Raw genomic sequence first — 25,752 nt, forward strand, 5'->3', positions numbered from 1 at the left:
ATGATCAGTCGGGGATCTCACCAAAGACTATTCATTTTAGGTTTGTCTACAAAGAGCTATGTTGAATGGACTTCATGTAGCATTTAGGTTAAATCAAGTCAAGTGAACAAACATTTATTACTTGCTTACTGCGGGCTAGGCCCTGGGATAAGCTCTGAAAATACAAATATAATCAGAAAGATGAGTCTCTTCCCTCAGCCTTAATAAGTTTATATTCTAATGGTGGAAGACAGCATACAGAAAGGAGGCTTAAAAATGTCTGGGCATGGGGGGAGAGGATGAAGGTGTGTGTGGGAGGATGGAAAAGAAAGTCTGAAGAGTCAGGAAGGGTGTCGGAGAGGAACGAAGACACGGCTGGGCTACCAACCTCCGTAAAATGGAGCTTCAAGAAAGAACAAAGCAATTAGAGAGAGAGGCAGCAGGGATGAGTGTATTCCAGTGGGAGAAGTCTAGGGGTTGAGCTACTGTCCAGGGTGGCATGCGTGGTAGAGAAAGTCGAGGAAGTCAGGAGGGCAGCCCTCAGAGAAAATGAAAAAGATCGTCCAGAACTGTGTCACCAACTTTTTGAGACTCTTCAGTGTAAAGCCCTTCCTGGCAAGCAGAGTCCTTAAGCCTCCCTGTGACCCCAGAGAATTTTTCTGAATTGGAGATATAGACACATGTATGAAATACAACCCAGCTGATTTGATGAGAACAGCAAATATCTAATCAGAAACTGGATGGTGGGGGGAGAGAGAGTGGGAGAAGAGAATCTTCTGTTCTAGCTAGAGTACATCCCATGGAGCACTGAGCCTTCATAATGGCCACTTCCTGGGAAACACAATCCATCAAATGATGGGTGATCCTGTGGTTCCATGGTCCCCCTATACTATGATGACTGAAGGGGAATGAGGCTGTGTCAAAGTTACAACAGAGAGAAATGAAAACTAAGCCAGCAGGAGTGACCTACTCAATGCATCTCAAAGGGAATGACTTTAAATCTCCATTGGGCTCTCTTTCTCTTCCCATTTTCTGTTCCTGTGAGAATTCTTTGCTTCTCTCCTTGGAAGAGTCAGGGAAGAACAGCTTACCCTCTTACCCCAGGAGAACTGGCAACTTGCTTGCATGCGGTAGTGACTCTACACGCTACTCTTGTTGAGTCTGAGACTACATTCAGACTCCTAGCTGCTTCCTCCACTTTGGGCTTCTTTCCTGAGATTAGATGCCTACTTAGTGAAGCTGAGATGCACATTTCCAGCCTTGGAGTCAACCTGGAGAATCGAAGAGGCTGGGGGCTCCTAGGTCCTCAGCTGGCGTCAGCTGCACTTTGGGAGGGGCCCCCACAACTGCTCCAGCTATTTTTGGAGCTGATGAGCATCAACAAGAGGGTGATCCAACCTCAGTCCTGGCTTGCCAGAAGAAATGGACCTAGAAGGAATTGTTTTGACAGTACGAAGCTGAGTTTCAGCAATCTTACAAGTCTTCATGTTTTGACGTTTTCAGCATCAGCCTTCCAGGAGAGTATAATAGTAGTTAAGAGCAATTACCCCAGTTTGTTTAAGGTTTTGTTTATGAACATTTGTGAGTCTTTTGCATGAAGAAAATAAGTAGCTTTTGTATACCTGACTTACCTTATAGGCTGAATCCCTCCCTACTCTTGCCTTTTGGGGAGACTCTACACATGAGGCAAATCTAGACTTTAAGTGACTCTCCCCTGGGCTCCAATGTAGGGGTGTAAAGAGCCAGGGAGCACCAAAAAGATAGCATGACCCCTCTCTTCAGGAGCCAAGCTGCCTCAAGACTGAATTCAGTCTGCATGCATAGATCCAAAAATGACAAAGGATTAATGGAGAGGAAGAAGGGGAGGAGCCTAATGGTTAAGTGTGTATTGTTATAAATATTTTACAGATGAAGAAACTGGGTTACACATAAGTAGCAGAGGCAAGGGTAGAACACAAAACCACAAAATCCTTGGTTTAATTCCTCTGTCTTTTTAGGCTTCTTACTGCAATGCATACCAAGGATAAAATTCCAGGTTGCAAAAAGGTGAGTGAAACTGATTTTAAGGGCTAAGTGTTTTTTTTTTCAATTGTACATTCACCAGGGGAGACAGTGTGGTACAGTGAAAAGAGCTGTCTCTGGCATTAGAGAACCTGGGCTGAAATTCTGCCTCTGCCCTGGGCCTCAGTTTCCTCATCTGTAAAATTAAGGTGTTGATCAGATAGCCTCTGAAGATAGCTCCAGATCCATAATTCTATGGACATTTGAATGTAATTAAGTTATTTCTTAGGGATCCTGCAAATATCAAAACCTCTTAAATCCATTTTCAGTGTTAACCAATTGAAATTCTGTTATAAAACTTAGATGTAACCTAGGGTTAGAGAAAACTAGAGGGTACATTAGAGACCATCTTGTCCAACTCTCTGAAGTTCAGAGAAGGGCAAGGACCAGCCCAAGGTCACACAGCCAATATGTTTGTCACTAAAGATACTTTCCCCACTTCTCCAAAAATGGGCATGAAAGCTTGACATTTAAAACACAAACTCAGTATCTTGGCAGCAGAATTAAACCCAGTTGTTACAGATAAAAGTCTTTAAAGACTCCCCTTTTTATTAATCATGCAAATGACAGGATTGATAATTGTGGAATTCAATGGAAGGAGGTCAATCCGATTATGAAGTGAACTGTTTTTGCAAAGTGGGCATTTGGATAGAAGGAGCTAAAAACTGCTCCCAACTCCTGGCCCTGTTTCCAAGGGAGAGTTTTTTCCTTTGCAGACAGAAGTGACAACCGCCCTTAGAATTTTCCATAGAAGGCTTTATTCCCTAAATAGCATGTGAATGACTGTTTATCCCTGTGAATTGGAATCAAGTAAAATGAACTAGACACGTTCTCAGAAAACCCAAATTTGAGCCTGGGATTAGAGAGTTCCAAAGGTTAGGGGAAGAAAAAAGAATTGTTGTTACTTTTAAAACCAGTGAATACTATCTTTTCTCCCTACCCCCACCCTAATCTCTAACATATTCCCAGAATCTCTGAGCGGGATGAGGAGTCATCTACTTTGACCAATACTTGGATAAATGGCCCAATGAGTGACCATTCAGCCTTGTCTGGAATACTGCCAGTGGAAACGCATCCACCACCTCTGGAGGTAACCCAAACCATTTTGGGATAGTTCTAATTTTCATGAAGCATTAGACTTACCTCAATCCTAACTGCCTCATTGCAGCTTCCATCCATGGCTTCTAAAACAGAATCAGTCTAATCCTTCTTCTAACTAATAGCCCTTCAAATACTTACAAAAGATCAAATGAGATAACATATGTAAAGCACTTCGAAAAACTTAAGGTATTATACACATATTATTGTTATCATCGTTATTATTACTTGAAGATAGCTATCATGTCTCCACTGTGGCTTCCTTTTTCCAGACTAAACACTCCCAGTTTCTTCAATCTCTTTTTATGGTTTAAACTTGAGGTCATTACTTTCCTTTGGATACTCTTCAACTTATCAATGTTCTATCAAAAATATGGTTATCTAGAGCTGATCATGCTCCAGAAGAGAGGAACATGGAGTTTTCAAATAGTAACAGCCAGGTACTGATTTTTTTTTAAAAAAGAAACATTTGACATTGTTTTAAGAAAATGATAAGATCTGTGTGATAAATGGCATTGTCTCTGGTGCCGTTAAATTAAATTTATTTCAGTGTGGGAGGGGTGGAGTTTCAAGACTATAAATTATAGCATGTGGCTCTCAATCATCTGTTCTTGGAAAATGTCAAATTACCTTATACAAGTTGGGAGAGTGAGTAGGCTAAGACTTTAGGCCAGTTCCTTCCTCTCTTTAGGTTTTCATTTCCCTGTCAAAGGAGGGGGCATTCTATGCAGAAATAGAAACAGAAATTGGAGCTGGACTAGACCTTGGAGATCATCAAAGCCAGTGCTTTAATTTTATGAGGATATTGAGTCCGAGAAAGGGGAAGGAACTGTCACAAAGTTATATAATTAGCAAGTGGCAGAACCAAATTCTTCTCCCTATCTGCTATACCATACTGCTAAGTTTCCTTCTGGCTTAGACATTCTAAGAATTTGAGGAATGAAATAGCCCTCTGACTGTGACAGTCTGGCATTAGAATTTGTGGGTGTCTTTTGTCTAAAAAAACAAGAATGAAATTCAGCCTCACAGTAGTTTAAAAAGACAAAGGATCTGGGAGTTTTCATTGACTACAATCTGCAGTAATGAGGTGAAATGAATAACATAAACTTCAACTGTATGAAAAGAAATCTAATGTCCAGTGTGTCCCACAAAGGTAACTTTGTGAAGATCATTTGGAGAGAGAAGGAATGTCCAGACGCTGAAGCTCAGAGCTGTGAGCTGTCTTGGCCACCTGTGTTCCCCAATATGAGTGCCTCACTATCATTGTACCTTAAAAACATGCCTACTTCTCCTTCCTCCTTGTCTCTATGTGTGTTTGTGGGAGAGTTTGCCCCTGGTTTGGGGGAGGTACTTTGTAGCTATCATTCTTGCTCTGCTATTTGAGTTAATGCCTTTGCTGCAAAATAAATTTAAAAATAAAAATCAAACAAATAAATAAACAAGCCATGAAGGAATGAAAGAATGAGCTAGTGTGCAGAATGAGAGTGGTAATAAGCTCCCTGTGGTCTGCCTTGTAGAGATCATATCTTACTGGGTCCACTTCTGAGAATCGTATTGTAGGAAGGGCATTTTGAAACTAAAGCATATTGAGGAAAGTCTCAAGATGGTGAGAAGATTGGTGATCACAAGATGGGAGGAAAAGGAGGGAGAAAAATTTGGAACTCAAAATTTTGTAAAAGTGAATGTTAAAAAATTCTCTTTACATGTAACTAGAAAAAAACACCATTTTTTAAAAGACTAGAAACCACAATCATACAAGAGCCATTGAAGGAATCAGACACGGTGAGCCTGAGAAGACAAAAGGTAGTGGGGATACACTGACAATCTTCAAGTATTTGAAGGGCAGTTACGTGGAAAAGGGGATCAGAATTCTTCTGCTTGGCATAAAAGGTAGAAGCAATGGGTGAAAACTTAGATGGGGGCACATTTAGGCTCTTTCTCTCTAGAAGGCAAAATCTTCCTTACTACTTGAGCTGTCTAAAAGTGGAATGAGCTGCTCCAGGAGAGTGCGATCTTTTGCTTACTAAAGGTCATTATGCAGAGGCTGGAAGATCACTTATTAGGATGTTTCTGCAGGGATGACTCTTCAGACGGATGTTAGATGAGATGAACTCTAAAGTCTCTTTCAAATCTAGAATTCTTTAATTCCATTACCTAAGGTAATAGGGTTCCACAATGTCATCCCTTGCCCCAGTGAGGGAGGATAGATTGACAATAGCATCTGGCCAAGATTTTCCTTGACAATTGAATGTAGCAATGACACATGAATTAAGTGCTTGACTAGAAATCTCAGCCCACCTGTGTCAAGATCCATTACATTAAATTGCATTAGTGTGAATCTTTAGCTCAGAGAGCAAAATTAAAGGGAAAAAAGCAGCTCAGGCAGATTTCCTTTTTAAAGGGTAGGCATAGTTGTCTCAGAGCTAAAAGGGACCTCAGAAGCCATCTAGTTCAACCTGTGTCTGACCAAGATGTCCCCTACACTGTATACATGTTTGGCCACTGCTTAATGATCTATGGGGAAAGGGAAGAGTCCATTTGATTCAGTTCAAATCAACAAAAACTCATTAAGTGCCTACTGTGTGTAAAGCACTCACTGTGCCATATGCTGCAGCAGGTAGAAAACATGTATCCAAAACATGCGCTAACCTCAGTCTAGAATAAGATGCAATCATGGATCATCATAATAAACCATGTTGCATGATAAAGGATGGTGCTTTTGTCTTTCTTTGTATCCTCAGAACTTACCACAGGGCCAACAATGTTTGTTGACTTGAGTTGACTTGACTTTGATTCTAGATGCTGGGACCTCTCCTTTCCAACAGAGTGTAGCTTTTAAGTCCTAGCCCAGGGCTCTTTCTGCTACCATATTCTGCCTCTCCATTTTCCTGGGAATTTTCCTGGGAATCAAGTGTATTTTCATATTTTCCCTGTATCCAGATCTTGGAATGACACTTGCTATCCATCATTCTCCCCTTCATCTGGGCAGAACATTGAAACTGAAGGGGAGAAACTTCTAAAGAGAACGTGAAATTAGCTGATTTTTCATGGAGCCAGTATGGCATAATGGATAAAGAACTAGCCTTTGAGTCATGAAGACCTGGGCTTGGTTCCCACTTTTCACACATACTAGCTATGTAACCCTAAGTAAGTCTCTTAACCTCTCTCTCAGTGTTTTAGGCAACTCTAGTTGCAGAGGAAATTTAAAATTGGATTGATAGAGTTGTCTCACTGGGAGTTACCTATATTAATGGAATTATAGGCTCAGTATATCCTTAACTTCATGGAAAAGTTGGCCCTATCTATACTGTTTTTCTTGTAATTTCATCATGCAATTCCCTCATTAACTTCTCATTAAACTGTGAGGCTAGTTATATCTTTCCCCTAAATGGTATAGTGGGAAGGGCACTGATTTGGTATTGGAAGACTAGAATTTGAATATTGGCTCTGAGATTCTCTGTGTAACTCAGGACAAGTCACCCCTTTGAGACTCAGTATTCCTTATAAAATAGGGACAATTCTTATGATCATAGGATATAAAGCTGGAAGAGAATTCAGAGATCAACTAGTACAACTCCTTTATTTTAATCATTTTATAAATGAAGAAATAGAGGTTCAGAGAAGTGGAATGACCTATCCTAGGTCTCAAAGCTGGTTACCGGCAGAGTCTGGATTTGAAAGAGCCCTTTGACTCCTGATCCAGCACTACTCCCATCCATGACCTCATATTATTATTTCAAAGAAAGCACTTTGGAAACCTGACAGCACTGTCAAAAGGAGAGCTATTATTATCAGTATGTTGGCCCCATAGCTTTGCCTTTTTGAAAAATAAGGGTCGATGTCACAGCAAGTTCAGGGAAAGACAGGCTTGAGACATGGTGGAGACCCAGTGTAAGGAAGAAACAAGTGGGAACAAATCCAGGGACAATTTAAATCATAAAGGAAATGGAAAGAGGGAGAAGAGGTCAATTCAGGGTTTGAGGCAAGAACCAAAAACAGATAGAAGGAATCTTGGGAGAGCAGAGGAGGGTTTCATAGAGCACATATCAAATCTCTGGAAGAAATCCCTGACTGGGGAAATTGTAGAACCAAGCCAGACGAGCCTTTACACATACCCATTTAGATCATAGGCAGGTAGTATAGGGGGGAAAGAGAGCTGGACACTTCTGAGGTTCTATTTCATGCCCATCAGATTGACAAAAATGGCCAATAAATAATTTCATTAAAACAATGAGACATCAAAACAAAATTTGTGCCAAAGCAGTACTTTGGGGAAAATTTATATAATCTAAATGTATTACACAAATAATAGAGAGAAAGAACAAATTAATAAATTGGGCATGCAACTAAATAAAACAAAAAAAACAAATTTAAAATTCCCAATTAAACATCAAAATAAAATCCTGAAAATCAGACACTAGTAATATTGAAAGTAAAAAAAAATGAACTAATGAATAAAACCAGGAGTTAGTTTTATGAAAAAAAATCAAATAGATAAACCATTGGTTCAATTGATTTTTAAAAAGAAAGAAGAAAACCAAATTACTAGTATCAAAATGAAAAGAGTGAATGTGCCACCAATGCAGATGAAATCAAAGCAATTATTAGGAGTTATTTTGCCCAATTATATGCCAATAGAACTGACAATCTAAGTAAAATGGATAAACATTTACAAAAATATAAATAGCCCTGATTAATAGAAGAGGAAAGACATGGAATACCTAAATTACCCTATAAAATTGACCAGACCATAAATAAGCTCCTTAAGTTAAAAAAATTCAGAACCAGATGGATTTATAAGTGAATTCTACCAAACATTTAAAGAATGATTAATTCCAATACAATGTAAACTGTTTGAAAAAAATGGGTAAGAAGTCCTACCAAATTACTTCTATGACACAAATATGGCTTTGATACCTACACCAAGGAGAGCAAAAAGAAAGAAAGAAAATTAAAGACCAATTTCCCTAATGAATATTGATGCAAAATTTTAAATAAAATGCTAGCAAAGAGATTATAGCTATCTATCACAAAGATCATACCCTATGATCATGTGGAATTCATACCAGCCACTGGTTCAATATCAAGAAAACCATCAGTGTAATTGACCATATCAGAAACAAAAACAACAATCATATGATTATCTCAACAGATTCAGAAAAAGCTTTAGACAAAAATACAACACCCATTCTTATTAAAAACACTAGAAGACATAGGTTTTCTTAAAATGATAAAATGAATATATCCAAGAGCAAGCATTATCTACAAGGGTGATAAATTAGAAGCCTTTTCAATAAGATCAAGGGTAAACCAAGGATGTCCATTATCACAATTATTATTCAATATTGTATGTACTAAGAATGCTAGTTATAGTAATAAGACAATAAAAGAAATTAAAGGAATAAGAATAGGCAATGAGGAAATAAAACTGTCACTTCTTTGCAGATGATATGGTGGTATACTTAGAGAACCCAAGAAAATTAGCTTAAAAACTAGTTGAAACAACTTTAGCAAAAATATTGGATATAAAATAAATTCACATAAGTCACCAACATTTCTATATACTGCAAACAAAACTCAGTAGGAAGAGATAAAAAGAAAAATTCCATTAATATAACTTTAAGCACTATAAAATATTTGAGGGTCTACCTGCCAAGACACAACTGTATGAACACAATTATGTAACATTCTTCATACCAACAAAGATAGATCTAAACAATTTGAGAAATATTAATTGCTTATGAATGGGTAAAGCCAATATAATAAAAATGACCACTCTATCTAAATTAATTTACTTATTCATTGTCACACCAATCAAACTACCTAAGAATTATTTTATAGAATTTGAAAAAAAAATAACAAAATTCATTTGAAGAAAAAAATTTCAAGAATAAAAATGGAATAATAAAGAAAAATGTAAAGGAAGGTGGCCAAGCAATACCAGATTTCAAACTATATTACAAAGCAATAACTATCAAAACAATCTAGTACTGGCTAAGAAATAGAGTGACTGATCAGTGGAACAGGTTAGATAAAGTATATACAGTAACAAATGACCCCACTAGTCTGGTGTTTGATAAAACTAAAGATCTGCACTTTGGGGATAAGAACTCAGTATATGAAAAAAATTTCTGGGAAAACTAGAAATCAGTCTGGCAGAAACTGGACATAGAACAACATTTCACACAATATAACTAGATAAAATCCAATTAAGTACATGATTTATACATAAAGAATAGTATCACAGCTATCATAAGGGAGCATGGAAATTTTTACCTGTGAGATCTATGGGTAAGGGATGAGTTTGTAACTAAACAAGAATTAGAGAGGATCATGGGAAATAAAATACATAATTTTGATTGCATGAAATTAAAATGTTTTCGTACAAACAAAACAAATGCAGCCAAGATTAGAAGGAAAGTAAGAAAAGGAGGGAATTTTTTTTTACAGCAAGTTTCTCTGATAAAGGACTCCTTTCTCAAATATATAAAAAAGAAAGCCAAATTCATAAAAAAATTAGCCATTCCCCAATTGATAAATAGTCAAAGATATGAAAGGCAGTTTTGTGAAAAAGAAATCAAAGCTGTCAATAGTCATGTAAAAATGTTCTAAATCCCTAATAACGAGAGAATTTCATATTAAAAGGACGCTTAAATACAACCTCACACCTATCAGATTGGGTAACATGATAAAAAAGCAAAATGACAAATGCTGGAAGGGAAGTGGAAAAAAATAGGTTTCCTAATGAGAGTTATGAACTAGCTTAAGAGACTGTAAAACTGCACATACTCTTTAACCCAGCAATACTGCTACTAGATCTACATCCCAAAGAGATCAAAAAAAAAGGAAAAATCCCTATATGTATACATATTTATAGTAGCTCTTTTTTTGTGCTGTCAAAGATTTGGAAATTGGAGCCATGCCCATCAATTGGGGAATAACTGAACAGTTTGTGCTATGTGATTGTGATGTAATGCTATTGTGCTATAAGAAATGATCAGGGGGATGGTTTTAGAAAAACCTGGGAAGATATATATGAACTAATGCAAAATAAAGTGAGCAGAACTGGGAGAACTTTGTACACAGTAATTAACAACAATACTATAATGATGAACAACATTGAAAGAGATAACTACTCTGATCAATATAATCCAAGAAAATTCCAAAGGACTCTTGATGAAAATGCCATCTACCTCCAAAAAGAGAATTGATGAACTCTGAGTACAGATTGAAATATAATACTTTTCATTAAAAATTCTTACTTTTTTTCTTGCAACGTGGCTAATATGGAAATATCTTTTGCATGATTTTACATGTATAATGGATATCATATTGCTTTCTTTCTCAATGGGTGGGGGAGGGGCTGGAGGGGGGAAGAGAATTTGGAATTTGAAATTAAAAAATGAATGTTAAAAAATAAATTAGCCAAGATGTTTGTGCAATTAAAAAAAATGAACAAAACAAAACAAACAAACAAAAAAAGAAATGACCGAAGAGGAAAGTGACAAGTATTAGATGAACTGAAGGAAAACAGGATTGTTATTACACTATTGGTAGATCTGTGAATTGGTTTAGCTGTTCTGGAAAATTTGAAACTATGTCCCCAAAGTAACTATACTTTGTTTATGCCCTTTGACCCAGCAATATCACTACTAACTCTGATATCCTATGATCTAAATTTTCTTTCCATTCTGACATTCTGTGTTCTTGGGGACTTTTTAACTCTGACATTTTATAGTCCGTATTTTAAGTTTCCTTCCTGCTCTGACATTCTGAGTTCTCCAAATTACCTGTTATTGAAGGGCCTTCCATTCATTCTTTAATTGATTTAGATTTATGAACTTTATAGAGATATATATCAAGCAAAAATTATAAGCCTTGGCAAATGAGTGTAGACTGTATCAATGCCTTATATTAGCTAGAATTAAATAGACATTCAGACTCCCTTACTCTTGGCATTGTCCAGAAGGGTCTAGAATAGCTCACAGTGTGTAGACAAAGGCATTGGGTCAGATTTGCTACTGAGAGCCTTACTCCTCAATTCACTAGAATTGGTCATCCTATGGATATGTGTATATCCAGTGCCTAAAGGAACCTCAGACCAAGTGTAATAATAATGCTAATATTGTTATTGTTCTAATAATAATACAATAATATTGATAGTGGTACTACCAAATATAACTTCCACTTTTATAGTTTTAAAAACTATACACAGCACTTTGCTCACAACAATACTGGGGGCACAAGCTTCTGATCTACATTTTACAGATAGGAAACCTAAGACTGAGGAAGATGCAATCACTTGCCCATAGACAGAAAGCTAGGAAGTGTTGAACCCAGATCTTGACATTTCAAATATAATGCTCCTTCCACTGCAATTTAGCTTTTGGTAGAATCCAGTAGTACAAATCCACAGCTTGTATCAGACCAGTTCGATGTGCTATCGGCAGAGAACCTAGGCTCTGTCAAGGAATGAAAAGGAAGGAGAAATGTTTTAGGCCAAGTTCCCAGATCACCACATGAAGCTTTAAAATATTTAATCACAATTCTACCCAAGTGGTGACGCTCTCTGCAACTTGCCATTAGTGCCCCCAGACTGCTAATTAAAACATGAGCCAGACTGCGGGGTGTTACGGTTCCCAACCAAAAAACCTCCCCAACTATGTTCTTAGCTTCCTCTGAAATAGTCCCAGTGGTGAGATGGAAGCCATCTTCTTGCCTTGACATCCAGGAAATATAAAAATCATGTGATGAGAATAGCAATAATAATACAAAAATATGTAGTTGTAGTACCTTACCCTAAGGCTTCCCAACTGAATGATAATAGCTTCCATCCTTATTCATATTAAAGTTTAGAAAGCACTTTTCTCACAACAACCACTTGAGATAAAGAATGCAAGGATTATTATTTCTAATTTCCAGAGGAGGAAACTAAGACTCAGGTAGGCTCAATGTCAGATCCAAGGTCACACAACTACCATGTCTCAGAACTAGGATTTGAAACCAGGACTCTCCCTTGGCCAATGTTCTTTTCACCACCACACTGTCTTTAACTGATGTGGTATTATTACTGTTGTCATTGTTGATGTAACATTATATATTTCTTTATTCTATACATTCATTAATAAATTATTTATTCAATAGATAATAATTATCATAAAGCACTTTACTTGTTTAAAGAGTAGGAATGCCTTTAAATAAAAGGTAGGAGTAGTTTGTCTCTGACTGATTAATCCTTAAAAATTATTCTGCTGGAGAGGTTGTCTAGGAGGCCAGTGTCTATGCTCAGGGTCATAGACTCAGTGAATGCTAGACTGAGAAAGGATGAAAAGTCTTTTATTTTACTGAGACTAAAAGGGAAGCCCAGCCAGACTCAGACTTCTTGATGACATATACAATGCCCTTTGGATCAGTTACTCAGTAAGAACTTATTATAATTATGTTCCAGAACCTATGCTAACCTTATACTGAGGATACAAAGAAAAAGCAAAGGGAATTCCTGCTCTCAAGGAATCTATATTCTGATGGGATAATATGTGTGTATATATATGTATGTATGTATAGAGAGATAGTATATAATGTGTGTATATATGTGTGTGTAATCATCAGATTACAGAAGGTAAATATGGAAGAGAGGGAAAGTATCCACCCTTAGAAAGGATGACACTAGGCCTTGGTGAAGGGGGTGGGGGCAGGCATGTAAAAATGCAGCAAAAAGGTGTGGAGATGAGAGATAACATATCATGTTCAAGGAATAGCAAGTAGAACTGTATGTCTGGGTCCTAGATTGAGTAGAGGTGAGTAGAGTTTAGAAAGGTAAGATATAGGTTGTGGAAAGCTTTAAATACCAATAGACTTCATATATGATCCTAGAGACAATGGGGAGCCATTGGTATCTATAGAGGGTGAAGTACAGAGGGGAAATGGTAAGAATTATTCTTTAAAAAAATAATTTTAGCAGCTGAATTATGGGTATTGTTCATCCTTCATTTTTGAAGAGGACCAATGACATCATGGGTGATGATTTGCTTGTGAATTTGATTTAAGTGAGGCAGAGCTGCACACAAAGTGGTCATCCTCACTCTCTCCTTCAGGGTTATCCAAGCCAATAACAGGGTAAAAGTCAAGCCAACTGCTAATGGCCAGGTTGTGCAGTTTTCAGAGAAAGAAATCCAAGATTTCAAGTCATATGAAAAAAATACTCCATTAAAAATCAAAAACACAAATTAAACCAGCTGACATTCTACCTGTTAGGTTTGCAAAGCTGACAAAAATGGAATATTACAGTTGTTGGAGAAAAGGTGTACTAATGCACTGTTGGTAAGCAGCAAATTATTTCAGGCATTCTGTAAAGTAATTTGCAACTATATCAAAGAAGTCACTAAACGTGGTGCAGTGGATACTGGTCTTGGAATCAATAAGACTCCTTTTCATGAGTTGAAATCTAGCCTCGGACACTAGCTGTGTCACCCCGAGCAAATTATTGATCATATTTACCTCAGTTTCCTCATCTGTAAAATGAGCTGTAGAAGGAAATGGCAAACCAGTCCCATATCTTTGCCAAAGAAAATCCCCAAATAGGGTCACAAAGAGCTGGATACGACTGAACAGCAATGAAAGCAATTGAGTGGAGGACAGATGAAAGTGGGCAGAGACTTGAGGCTGGAGACCAACTAGAAGACTGTTGTAATAGTGCAGACTAGAGGTGATGAGGGCCTGAACTTGGTGGAGCAGGGGTGGGGGAAAAGAGACAACAGAGTGAGTGATGATGTGAATGAAGAAAAGGGAGCAAGTGGAAAAGATGTAGAGAAAAAAATTATAAGATTTTGCAACTGGTTGGATATGTGAATTAAGTGAGTGACAGGAATTGAGGATAACAGAACAGTTGCAAAATAGAAGCATGACAGTCTTCCCCAAAGTAATAGAGAAGTTTGGGGAGGGGGTAGGTGGGTTGGGTGAAATAAACTACACTTGTTCTTTTCATGTTCTAAGATCTCTTCTAGATTTAATATTCTATGTTCTATTTTCTAAGATTCCTTCCAGCTCTAACATTTTATGTTTTATCAAGTGAAGTCGACAACCATGTATTAAGTACCTACTATGTGACAAGCATAGTGCTAAGCACTAGTGCTAAGTGCTTTTGTGATCTAAGACTCTCTGGCTCTAACATTCTAAGTTCTATGATCTAAGGTCCCATTCCTTTCATTTCTAACATTCTGTAAGCCTACGATTTTATCTTACAATGAATAAGCAAAGATTGTGAACTGAGACAGAGAGTTGGGGCAAGTAGGGAAGTTGTCCTTAGAGGACTAAAGAATTTTTATGAAAGGACTTCTGGGGAGAACTTGACTGTCAGAGAACCAGGAGACAAGCCCACCAGTGGAGTGGAATGGTGGCACTAAGGATCTGCCACTAAGTTTCTTACTCCCTCCCTGCTCAGGGTTCAACCCCTCTGACATCCCACTCTCCCATCTCCAATCACTCTATAACTCCTCCCAAACATTACAAGCATGTTAATGCTATTGTTCTTATGAAGAATGCATCATTATTTTCTTAATAGTTGCCTTAGAATTTTTGATTGTTTCAAACTAAATTGTTTCACTAATCAAAAGAGAGAAGAGAAAACCCATCCATGGGCTCTTTTCAACATGTCACCCACCTGGCACACCTGCAGTCTTCTTAGTATTTCGACAACAGTGCACTTTTCTATAAGGTGGCAAAGTCATGAACTCTGGGGTAAGAAGGAATAGACAGAAAATCCTGGAGAGTGCTAGAGGAACAGATCTGGGTCACACTTCCCTGAGAACAGGAGCCATCACTTGACCTTCTTGAGAGAGCTTTGAACTGAGATTCAGAAAACCTGGGATAAGGTCCCTGGCTTAGACACTCGCTAGTTGTGTGATCCTAGGCAAACCACTAAAACTCCCTGGGCCTCACTTTCTTTCTATGTAAAATGACAGGACTGGAGTAGATAATTTTTCATGTTCCTTTCATCATTGATACTATAGTTTGAGGTCATGGTGGAGAGAATGGTGAACCAAGAGTAGGAAGACCTCGGTAAAAATTCCACTTCTGATACTCCCTAGATCTGTGATTCTGGACAAATCACTTAATCTTGCATTTGTGTTTCCTTATCTTTAAAATAGGGATAATATTATTTGTAGTTCCTGCCTCACAAAGTTGTGAGATTCAAATAAGACAATCAATGTAAAATACTTTGCACATTTTAAAGCCCCATATAAAAGTCAGTCATCATTAAAAATCATTTTTAATTTCCCTATCCAGCTTTAACAGTGTATACTTTAAAGTCCCTTAAAGCTCTGGGATTATGATAAGATCTAATTTCCTTTCACCTTTCATAAATCATTTTCCATCCTCAAATTGTAGACATCTTCAGGGCTATGCTTTGTACCCTCTGCTCTTTCCACATTCTCAGGGGTCTCATCAGCTATTATAGTCTCAATCATTTCAAAACAGAATAATTCCAAATCTAGATATTCAGCTCTGATTTTCTGCCTGAGGTCTAGACAAACATCATGGATTGTCTCTTGGACAGCTCTACCTGGATGTCCCATTGGCATAGGAGAAGATTCCTTTTTATTCATTTCTGTCCTTTTTCTGAATATCCCTCTCATCTATATGGATGTTTCCATTTCTCTAAGCATGTTCTCATACATCTGAACCTCACAAAACTCCAAGGTTTTTGGACTGAGATTTTTTTTAGGACTGAGATTTTTTTTCCAACTTATTTTATAGATGGGTCTGAGGCTTAGTGAGATTGTTTGACATCCACGGTCACATAATTTGTAAATGGCAGATTAGAACTTGCATTCGGGTATCCTGACTTTTACATCCCCTTTGTTTTTCATTTCAAGAATTTGGGAGGCTCATTATGAGGGGTCATCTCATTCTCTGTAGTTGTATCTCCAGCACCTAGCAGTACCTCACACATAGTTTGTACTTAATAAGTGATTATTGATTGACCCAAATGACATGATAATATGACAGGGCAAAAGAGAGATCAATGTGCCAAGTGCCAATATGAAAGTAAGAGGGGGATATTTCACGTAAAAAGTGTCATCCAAATTGAACCTTGAAGGAAGGGATGGACTTCAACAGACTGAACAGAGCAGCAGTTCGTTTTGGGCATGGTGAATGGCAAGAAGAAACATATGGCAATGAAAGAGGTCAAGATGATTACAGGCGATGATGGGTAATCTAGTTTTATTGGAACAGAGTACATAAATGAGGTGAAACAAGGCTGGAAAGAGTAGTCAGAGCCAGGTTATGAAGGTCCTTGAATGCCAGGTTAAGCTTAATGGGTGTGATTGCATAGACTTTGGAGAGTCAGTTTTTGAAGAGAAGAAACAAATTCTTTTTTTTCTCCCTCCCACAGCAATGCCCATTTAGGGGCTTAGATGGAGCTATTCCACTATTGGATCATCCTGTTTCTGTAGTGGTGTTAGATATCAGACTGGCTGGCTATGTTATATATGGCCTCAGAGGAATGTCTGATTCTTGCAGCCAATCACAGGATATTTCCTATGTGATATCATGGTTTCATCCAATGACCAAAGCACTAAGCTCCTCTTAAACTGATTAAAGAATTGTGCTCATCTAGCTTATGCTTTTGATAGCGTGACTGATTCAAGGGAGAAGACTGGACCATGTTCTGTATTTACCTTGAGTAGGATGGGGGTGGAAATTATCATAACAATACTCATTCACTCAAGTCCTCCTCTCCTGTCCATTAATTTAGAGCTCCCATTCATTTTTCTCATTGCTGATGGAAACATGATATGCTTGTTAATCTTCAAGTGTTCAGGCACGTGTGTTTAACTTTACTCCAGGACTGCTTTGGAGTGTATAGTAATTTGTCTCTGTTCAAGTTATTATTACTACTACTACTAGTTGTAGTGCTACTACTAGTTGTCCTTTGTTCTCAAAGAGGACCACAATGACATCACTATGTTGGGGTCAAGTACAGTGTGTCTGACTGTGGCTGATCAGATAAATGTGATCTCAGAAGGCTCACAAGTCAAGACTACTACTACTCACCCTCCAATAAAGTCTTTCTCTTACATCATATCATACTCTAAACATGCCATAGGTTTCTCAAAGGCTCTGTCTGTGGAGCACTGAGTCCTACAACTGGAATGCTTTTGAGTACGTTCCAGTGAATGGACTCTACCTGTCATTGACAACGACATGAGAGGATGCTCGTCACCAGAGAGACAGTCCATCAAATAGATCATTATTTTGGCCATGGAAGCTAATAATATATGGAGGGCTTGGTATCTGTTTCGATGATGGAGTATCCACACCCATGAAATAAATCACAGATCATAGATTTAGAATAGGGAAGGAACCTTAGAGGTCATTGCGTCCTATCCCCTCATATTATAAATGAAGGAATCAAGGCCAAGAGAAATTGAATGATTTCCCCAAGGTTAGACAGGTGATGGAAGAATAGGACTTGAAATGGAGAACTCACCCAAAACCCAGAATATTACCAACTATTCTATACTTACCTTCATTGAAACAAGAATAACAATTTTTCCTATTCTCTTTTAGAGTTTACAAGGTGCTTTCCACACAAAAACTGTGTGTGTGTGTGTGTGTGTGTGTGTGTGTGTGTGTTTTGGTGGGTGGGGGTGGTAAAGAGATTACTATTCCCTTTATGTAAATCAGAACTCCATGGGACTAATCTGAGAAACAGGCCTGGAGGAGTCATAGCCTGAATAACAGAGAGAGCTAATGGATGCAAAATCACGGTACCAGGAATTTAATAACAGAGTAAATTGGGCTTTACTTAGCAGCCCCCATCAAAAGGACTTAAACAGAACGTAAAAGCCATAGGAGCCAGTTACTCCTGTATTGAAGCAAGAGTAGGAATGAAACTACTTGTTCCATATCTTATGCAGTCCAATCGGTACTTATTAAGTGCTTACTTCAGTCAAGGTGCTGCGCTAGATACTTGGGACACAAAAGCAAAACAAATAAAAGAAAGCCCCTGCCCCCTAAGAGCTTACTTTCTATTGGGAGGTGGGAGAGGTGATGGTAGAAGAGGAAAACAAGCTGTAACCTGATAAGTATATCTGTAATAATTTGAGGAAAAGGGAAGCACTAAAAACAATAGTGATTAACAATGGCACCCACCACCAACACCAAGATGTCACCCAAACTGAGTCTTGAAGGAAGTTAAGGATTTCAAGAGGCTGAAGTTAGGGTGAAAAGATTATTCTTCCGGTTTTTGGGATTACCCCATATCTAAGTATAGATTCCCCGACTTCATGCTTTTGCACAGGCAAGAAGGCAGAAAACGAGGAATCACTTTGGATGGAATGGAGGGTAGTCACATAAGTGGAAACGTTAAGCTATAGCACCATTGGTGAGGGCTTTAAATGCCAAGGTGGGAAGCCTGTTTTCTATCCTAGAGGCAATAGGGGGCCTTTGAAGTTTCTGTAACAAGAAAGTGACACAGTCGGACTCATGGCTTAGGAAGATAATTTTGGTTGCTGTGTAGAGACTGGTTTGGAGGAAAGAGTGATCAGTACTTGGGAGAACAATTTGGAGGCTGCTGTCCTGCTGAGAGAGGCTGTTGTTGTTTGTCCTTCGTTCTTGAAGGGAACCATGACATCAGGAAGATGATGCCATTACTTGCAAGTGAATTGGATTTAAGTGAGGGAGGGCGGTGCAAAGTCACCAGCTTCACTTTCTCCTCCAGAGCCATCTGGGTCCAGTGACAAAACATAGATCAGGATGACTGGAGATGGCCGTGCTGGCGAGAAGTAATAAAGGCTTAAACTATGGTGATGATCATGCAAATGGAAAGAAGGGGACTACAGTGAGAGATATTGTGGACTTAAAAATCAACAAGACTTACCAACTGAAATGGGGAGATAAGGCAAGCGGGAAGAGTCCCAAATAACTCCAAAGTGGTTCCTTGGGTAACTGGAAGAACAGTACTGTTAGTGGCCCTCCCCCAACAATTTTTATTCAAAAAAAAAAAACATTTTATTGATGCCTTTTGTTATTACATCACAGTAATCCTCCCCACCTTCCACCCCCACACCATCTTTTATGACAAAGGAGGGACATCTGTTGCAAAGGCCACTTCTGACAGTATATACAGTGTTCTATCCTAGTAGCCCCTCCCTCCCTCCCTCCCTCCCTCTGCTAGAAGGGAGAAAATCTGCTTCCTTATCTCTTTTTAATCAGATTTACTGGTTCTTCCACTATTCAGTATTCAATGACTTTTTAGTCATATGCTAATTTACATTCATTACAGTCATTGTTTATATTCTCTTGGTTCTCCTTGTTTTTCTCTGCAGTTCTTCATACAAATCTTCTTTGTCTCTTTGAAGTCCTTTTATTCCTCATGTCTTATTGAACTTTGATATGCCTTTCCATTCATATACTGTGTTTTATTTTTAGCCATTTCCCAATCAACACAGACCTAGTTTGTTTCTAGCTTTTCTTACTACAAAGTGCACATATATGGCTATTTTCAGGTTAGTCTTTTGTTTCTATCTGATGGTTCCATGTTCTTTGAAGTGGGGAAAAAACACAAACGTATTGATTTTTTCAAATCTTTCCCAAAATTATATTACAATATAATATAGATGATTATAATAATTTCATCGAAAATTTAAGCCAGTGTAAAGTAATTACTACAATGATTAGACAAAAAGGGTCTCAAATTTGCCTTCATAAGAAAATATTTAATTCACTTACATGAAGAAAGATGGCTACCATAGGCAACACTGGGTCAGAATATAAATTCATCTACAAAATTTTATGAAGAAAGATGAAGGCCAGTTATAAGCCGTGTCATCTCACAAAGAAGAGAGAAGCAATGGAGGGTAAATTGAGTTTAACAAAAGCTTGGCAAGATAGCCAACTAAGTAGAATCATCCAAAGGGCATTCAAGGATGAAATGGAAAAAGGAATACAAAGAGAAGAAAAATGGAAAAGGTATGCTTCTTTCATTCTTGTTTTTTTTGTCATTTCCCTTGAGATTTTAGACTTTTTCCCCTTCCAACTGGATTTTGTTATTACTTTGTTATTTCCATAACATATCCCCCTGATAATTTCTTTGGTATAGCCATAAACTTAGAAATTATTTTTGTAAAATTGTCATTATTATCCCATTGGCAAAACCCAGTGACAAGCAATGAATACCTCTTCAGTCATTTAAGTCTGCCTTTATTTCTGTAGAAAGTGGTTTTATTTATATACATTTTGCGTGGCTCTTGGTAGGTGTTAATTCTTAAATATCATATGCATGTTGTTCGTTTGAATGGCATTTCTCATATTTTTAGTTCTTCCTATTTTTTGTTAGTGATGTAAAGAAATGCTGAGATTTTATGGATTTATTGTGTACTTCATTCTGTTACCTTGGTGAGGCTATTGTTTTGGTTTCTTCAGTGATTCCCTGGGGTTTTCTTAATCTGCTACCATGTCTGAAAAAAGTGATTAGTTTTGTCTTCTCTTTGCCAAAGCTTATTCATTTAATTTTATTTTCATGCTTTATTACTATAGTTAGCACTTCTAGAACTATGCAAGATAAGAGTGGGGGAAAAAGGACATCCCCACTCTTATCCTCATTTGTACTAGAGATAATTCTATTGCTTCTCTCAGATGAGTAATGTTAGTTCTTGGTTTTGAATGTGTTGTGATCATACTAAAGAAGGGCTCTTCTAAGCCTAGGCTTTTTTTAACCCTAATGACTGCTATATTATATTAAGGACTTTTTGTGAGTCTGTTGAAATAACCATAAAGTTTTGGTTTTTTTTCTCTTTTATATATCTTATATTAACTTACCTATGAATATATTATATCCCCCTACTAAGAGTCAAACTCCTTGAGGGCAGGCATTCTCCTGTATTTGTATTTGTGTCTTCAGTAATTAGCCTTAGGTGTTTAATAAATACTTTTTTTTGATTTATTGTTATTCTGAACAGAAATACAGAAGTTTGGAGGGGAGGAAGATTTAAAAAGAAAGATAATGCATTCACTTTTTGACATATTTAGTTTGAAATGTTTATGTATTCATTCAACATGTGTTCATTAAAATCTAGAATCACAGAATGTCACACCTGAAAGATGTCCTAAAACATAGAACATAGAATATTACCACTGGAAAGGGTTGACCTTAGGACATAAAATTTTAGAGCTGAAAAGAATTTTAAAACAGAATATTGAGTGTTGGAGTCACAAGGGATCTTAGAGCATAGAATTCTAGAACCGCAAAGAGCTTTGGAGATGACCTATTTTAATGTCACCCTCTTTATTTTATGGATGGAAAAATAGGACCCAGAGATGTGATTTTCCTCAGATCATACAAGTTATTAGTAGAAGAGGGCAACCTAGAACTTGAATACCCTCTTTGGAGGAGGGAACATATTAATTAAGGTCTCTAACCAGTATATAAATTATTTTTTATCAGCTACCAGCCACTGCTACAAGCCTCCAAAAGATAATTGAGGGAAAGGAGTGCAGCATAGAGTGTATAGATTCTTTACCTTCCACACCAGAGAAAGCAAAACAACTAGCTTTATACGGTTCAACTTCGCAACATTCACTCAGGCACTGTGAGTGCCCTGCCCTCATGATTTTAACAATATTCTCATTGCACTTAAACTCCCTTTCAGGATCATGAAATGATGGAATCATAGTGCTCCAGACAGAAAAGAAATTAGAAGTCATCACATTCAAACTCATCATGTTATAGATGAGTAAACTGAGGCCTAGAAAGATTATCTAATTTATTCAGGGATACACAATTGAAAAGTGTCTGAGGCAGGATTAGTTTTCCTGACTCCAAATCTATTAACTTATCTATCATACTGAACCTCCTTTTTGTTTTTTCCATCTTTTCACATTTTTTCCCTCCTAACCTTGACCTCTGACTATCTATTTGGTTGTTTTTTGGTCTCATATCCCTATCAGTAAAATGTTTTTGATCATTCTCTGTGTGTATATGTATGTATGTGTGTATATATGGTGTAATTTCAGGGCACAATGGGGGCCAACACTCCCCTCACACACAAATCTTTAAATTTTAATTTTTAATTTAAGTCTCTCCCTCACTTCTTAACTCCTGCTTAGAAATCTTCTTCTCATGAACAGAGCCTCTCCTTCCCCAGACATTACTCTGCTCCAGCTGAAATTGCAGATTTGCTGGGAAGAGGGAGTCCAGGTTTTACATGTACTAGGGAGGAAGAGATATAGCTTTGAGTCTTTTCAGAGAGTAGTTTTGGCTAGAGGAGTTACAAAATAGACCAGAAGGGCCATGGTCACCAGAAGAGGCAAGGAATAGTACAGAAGAGAGAATTGGGGGAGGGGGAAGAAGATTAAAAATAAGCTTTAACCTCTTCACACTCTTACCAAGAACCATCCTTGTCTCCATGATCAGTGGTCTCCAAAGCGGTGATCCCTACATGCCTAGTACACTGTGACAGGAACCCAATTGAAGAGTGGGTAAATAAAATAGATCAGATCTCATCTCCCCCAAATGGAGCTGGGGGTCTTATCTATAACACAACTCTATCTCCCTTAAATGAATTACTGCCTAATTCTTTCCCCCACCCTTCTTGGTTCTGTTGGCCTTTCAATTCACCAACTAACCACCTAACCATTACTAGGACACCTAAACCAGAAACTGTGAAGGAAACATTGCACCACCTCCAGAACAAACCTGAATTACCTTATAGTTGTGGTGGGGGCTTCTGGATAGACTCTGAACTCCCAAGCAGGTACCATTGAGTAGCATTGACTACCCTCACCCTTTTTCTTTAAAGTAAGCTTCATAATGTGAGTAATTAATTGTTATTAGCATAATGGTATACATACAAATTTGCAAGCATATATATATGTATATATATATATACATATATACACATACATATATACCTTATATACATACAAGAAAGCCTAAGTAACATGAGTTTGAGTCACATGGTTGTGACACCCTCTATGGGCTAATCCTGAAGAAGTGTATATATACTCTGAGGTTAGCATTTTGCTTTGGGGGCTCATTCATTGGAAAAGTGTTCCTGTGACTTGGCCAGATGAGATTCTGGGTAGCCTTTAAGGAGCGCCCCCCACCAGCTTTGAAAACACAGAAGTTGGTGCTTCTCTTTCTGGTAAATGTGTATGTATTGCTTTGGACAGATTGTTAGAAGCCTGGTCTGCTGATTTGTGTTATTTACTCTATATAATTTCTGCTTGTAATTTATGTTTGTGTTTTCTCTGAAGTTCAGGGTGCTGACTTTTCCCCCCGAACTAAATGAATGATATATGTATGTTTAATTAAAGTGAGATTGTAAACCCCTTAAATTTGCTTTCCTTAGAAAAGCAGATTGCAGAATCTGTGCTAGCAGCCCTCCTGTGTGCTGGTGTTGTTGGTCTTGTTGTTGGTCTTACCCCTCCACAGCAGCTGCTAGTAACATTGTTGTTACAGTAGTACAGGGAAACAGGAACCGAACTAGGAATAAAAAGACCTAGGTTTGAAACCCAAGTCTTCCACTTACCATTGGGTATGGTACAACATTAGGCAAATCAGTTAATCTCCTTCTATGTCAGGTTCCTCATCTGTAAAGTGAAGGGGTTGGATTGGATGACATCTAGGTTCCCCTCCATATTGAAATCTAAGATCCATATAGTAATTACTTAAATAAATTTGTTGAATTAAATTTTAAGGTCTCTGCCAGATATTAACCATTCTATGACCAACGTTACAGAGTGACCTTTTGACTCAACATTCTAAGCTCTATATTCTAAGAAACTTTTTAGTCCTAACATTCCATGTTCTATGTTCAAGGGTTTTCCAGTTCTGTTGAGCTATATTCTATGAAGTAATTGATAGCAAAAGGTTTCTATAATCCAAACGCTATTAGGCAAAGCTAATTGGATCTGAAGTCAGAGGCCTTGGGTTTGAGTTTCAGTTGTGGGACTAGTTCTGTGATCCTAATGGAGGGAAATCATGGGACTGAATTTCAGAACTTAGAGTCACAACTGCAGACAGCTTGGGAGAAATAAAAATACAGACTCCACATGGACAGTGTGTACTGACAGCTCCCTGGCTGCCAACGAGGCCACAGGCTCATTTCCTGTGACTGTGGTGGATGGGAAGGAGAAGAGCCAAAACAATCCATCCCCGTCTTGCATTGTGTGCTAGGTGGCGGGCACCATGGTGGCTTTGCTGCCTGATACCAATTGAATTTCCAGAGTCCCAGATGGTTTTGCTCAGATGGTTAATGAGCAGCCAGCCCATCTGATCCACCTGCCAGGAGTTCAGAGCCAGCCCCCTCTCTACCCCCTGCCTGCCCTTGCTAACGACTCCTGTTGGTGCCAGTGAAAAGCATATGCTTGGTTCTCTCAGGAAATCAGATTCTAGGACCAATGCCCATTGACAAGGCAATACCAGACAAGAAGAGCCAACCAGGAGAGAGGACGGGGCACTTGGAATCGAGTCCTTAATCCACTATAGAGCATAAGTTGTGAGGGATGGTGGAAAGAAGTTTGGAAGTTGTCAGCTCTGGATACTAGTGTCAGCGGTGCCACAGACTCATGGTATGGCCTTGGGAAAGTCAATTTCCCTCATTGGCTTTCAGTTTCCTCATCTGTAAAGTAAAAAGTTGCACTAAATATTCTCAGACACTGTGTTCTAAAGCTGGTGTTCTTAATATGTTTTGTGTCATGGACCACATTGTCAGTGTTGTGAAGCGTATGGACCCCTTTCTCGAGTATTGTTTTTAAATAATTGGAGAAAATGCTAAATTTTAGAGACTGCCATTAATTTAGATATTTAGACTAATTTAGACATTAGTGAAAATAGAGATGTTATTTTTTTCTCCATCCAAGTTCATAGATTCCCCCACCCCCCAGAAACCTGGGTCCTTGGGAGCTAGGTTAAGAATTCCTGTTCTAAAGTCTTCCTAGATCTAAAAGGCTATTCCATTTTAAAAATAGATCCTGGAAATGCAGTACTTTATTCTGGGAATGAAACTACAATAATAATAATGATAATTTAAGAGCCGATGTTTCCATATATTTCTTCAAGATTTATGAAATGCTAAGCCTAAATAGAAACAAAGATCCATCTTTTTAATACCAATATTGTACTGGCCTTGTTGTATGACTAAGAGATATGGAAGATGATAGCCTCTGAAGAACTGAAAATGTGTATTTGAAGGTAGTGGAGAGGTATGTGGTGGGAAGGAAGGTTCTAATATGCCACCAATGAACCTGGAAAGAAAACAGGAGCAAAAAACATGTGTCAACAGGGAAAGTATGATAGAGAAAGAAAGTAGGAAAAAGAAGATAGTCAAAGAATGACAAATGGACAGAGTGCCCTGGTGTTAATGAAGTCAGTGTTCATCGCTGGTAAAAATCAATGAAGGCTTCTAACGCATTGGGTGAATGTCCTATGGTGATCTTGTAGGAGGGCATAGAGAAGAAAGAGTCCTGTAAGGTGAGTAGTCATGAATAAGGAACAATTTGCACCCTTGGAGGCAGTATCTAAATCAATTTGGATAACAGATTCACTTGCATAGACACATATATTAATAGACAGATAGATGTACATGCATATATCTGTGTGTATAT

Source organism: Trichosurus vulpecula, chromosome 6, assembly GCF_011100635.1.
Source record: "Trichosurus vulpecula isolate mTriVul1 chromosome 6, mTriVul1.pri, whole genome shotgun sequence".
In the NCBI taxonomy this organism is placed as follows: domain Eukaryota; kingdom Metazoa; phylum Chordata; class Mammalia; order Diprotodontia; family Phalangeridae; genus Trichosurus; species Trichosurus vulpecula.